The sequence below is a fragment of the Tachysurus fulvidraco genome, chromosome 1, assembly GCF_022655615.1.
Source record: "Tachysurus fulvidraco isolate hzauxx_2018 chromosome 1, HZAU_PFXX_2.0, whole genome shotgun sequence".
NCBI classification, from domain to species: Eukaryota; Metazoa; Chordata; class Actinopteri; order Siluriformes; family Bagridae; genus Tachysurus; species Tachysurus fulvidraco.
Window position 1 is genome coordinate 9,929,270 of NC_062518.1, and position 2,894 is coordinate 9,932,163.

A 2,894-nucleotide genomic window follows, 5' to 3' on the forward strand; every position below is an offset into this window, starting at 1 on the left:
ATTATTACAATTACAAATACGACAAATACAACAAATACAATTATTTGATAGTAAATCTAGTGTTTTTTAAGGTGTTATTTATATTAATTCATTTAGCTTCTCGAATTCATCCCATTTCCTGAAAAATGTCACAAAATCCCTTAAAAGCATACTTAAGGATAACAGGATGGACATTTAGTGAAGTGACATACGACTAAGTACGGTGACCCATACTCAGAATTTGTTCTCTGCATTTTGACCCATCCAAAGTGCACACACACACAGCAGTGAACACACCCCCGGAGCAGTGGGCAGCCATTTATGCTGCGGCGCCCGGGGAGCAGTTGGGGGGTTCGGTGCCTTGCTCAAGGGCACCTCAGTAGTGGCCGGCCCGAGACTCGTACCCACAACCTTTGGATTACAAGTCAGACTCTCTAACCATTAGGCTACGATTTGATTTAGATCAGTATACAGTTGACAATTGATCAATAATAACTATATATCAATAAAAAGGATTGTAGTACTACTATGAAAATATGTCAGATCGAGAGAAAAATCCATTGTTATGTGTGACCTTAAATGTTGGGATTTGGGCAGAGGAAGAAGTATACTAGCAACCTTGCAGACTAAGTATTAGGACTTAAATATGTTCCTTTGCATGTGGCTCTGTGTATGCACACTGGTTATGAGTCTGTCTGTCATTATGGCACATAGGTTTCTATGGCTGTGAAATGCAGAAGTGTGGAATAACTCTCTGTTGTTGGACTATTTTGGAGTTTGCGTCTCTTGTCATGGCCCCAATAAAGTGTGATTCAGGAAGTATGGACTCTGGAAGAGATCTTCTGGAAGAGATCAGTGTATATGCATGAACAAGCATTGCTGCTGTATTCTTAGATTCTGGCTAATACAAGATTGTGGAATCCATAGATTGTGAATCATGCCTTGGCATCATTTTTCCAAGTGTGGCTTTACAGCAAAGAGTTCTCTGTTCTCTTGATCATAATTGCACTCAGTTTGTGGTACTGGAGAATACTTATTCTAAGCAGAACCTCTAGGGTTTCTCCTTGTTTGTGAGTCATCGACATCAACAGTAAAGGGAAACAGTAATAAAAACAGTAGTAAAAGTTTTTGAATGCTTTGTAAATATTTCTGAAAGTAAATCCTAAGCTAATGTTCATATGCAAAATAAGGTGCCGTGTTAAGTGGTTTATTTGTTCTATAGAAATATGGTCATGTAATACACTTTCAAGGTTACATGCATGTAGACCAATTTATATTTCTATAGTTAGATCAGAAAGGACTGTCACTTGGAATGAATGCTTGAAAGCTCTAAACCAAACTATCTTGTGAGACTTCCAATTGGCGACTTCTTTCACCAAAGATCAACGTACAAATAAATAAACAAACAATTATAAAACTGATGAGATAGTTAGTTAGTGTTTGAATGTCTGTCTATAGCTATAAGATGCCTGTCAAATAGGTTGAGATTCTCAGGTGGCTTTTATGTTTTTTATTAAAGTGTTAAATTACATTAAGAGGCACTTAACCCCTGAGTCACGATATGCATATGAATATATATTAAGTGTGTGTAATTTATAACCACAATAATACACTATAATTTTGGTTGCATCTCAAATAGACCAGTAGAGGGCAGGAGTAGCTTATGTTCCTTCAGTGCACCTTCAAGCATGGTTTGGACTACTTGTATAGAAGTAAGCCATCTTAAATCTAACGTATCTTACAGCCTAATTGTACCTTTCTTGATATGAAATATATACCTTAAATAATTGCCTACATAAATTGCAACTGGTCCAGACTTCCAATGCCAGAGCATACAGTCAAAGAAAGACAGAAATATAGCTTTAGAAATTCTTGCTAGTGTCCAAATTCTATATATCCATCATTAAATCTGCTACAAAAACAGAGTTGGAAATGGTTGCAGGTAATGTAGCCTGGTGTTGGTAGTGTGTGACAATTTGAACTGCAAATAATATGTATTTTTTGCAGTATGCAAGAACATGATATTGATGTATGTTAAAATTAACAAACTATTATGTTTAATTACTTGAAAAATAAGACTGCTTATAGCATAAAAAACAGTGTCCGACTGAATGTCTTGTGATTTGTTTCGCTCTATCTTAAAACACCAAACAAAGGGCTAATTTTTTGCCTGATAAACATGCAAAATTAAAACATGTACAAATTGATATTTATATTAATAATGAACTTGGGGTTTTCAGACACTTTTTCCCAGATATACTTAATGCTTGATGATAAATGAAGCGCTGTCTTTTACAAAAGAGGAAAGCCAATACAAAGCCTGAGATATGAATCCTTTTAAAATGCAAGTTTTAAATAACAAAATATGATAATTAAACCATGGAAAGCCATTGAGGCTTTAGTTGGCACAGAGCACCTCCTGACACAGCCGCCTACACAGAAAACATTTGTAATAATTATTCTGCCTTTCTTTTTATTTTCATTCAGAATTTTACAAGAATTATTTAAAAAAAAATAGAAGATAATAATATGCATATTTTATCTTTTTAGACCACATACTGTGATTTATTTTCATTTACTTTATAGTGTATTTTATTCATATTTTTATTATTTGGGTGGTGTTATCATACCCAGTAGCCTAGTGAGTCAAACTAGTGTCACATACAATGAGGTACAGATGTATATACTTAATAATTATACTTAATTATTAATTAAATCATAATTATATTATACACTTAAAGATGTATATACTTAAAGATGCATATTCTTGATACATATTTATGTATTCTGATTAGTTTGTCGACGTCAAATAGCCATACAGTCAGTGCACCAATCAGAGAGCGTCATTTTGTCGAGGCCTCTCCTGTTGGTCCGTCTCTAAACAGCCCCGCCCTTATCTCGGTCGGATCGGGCAT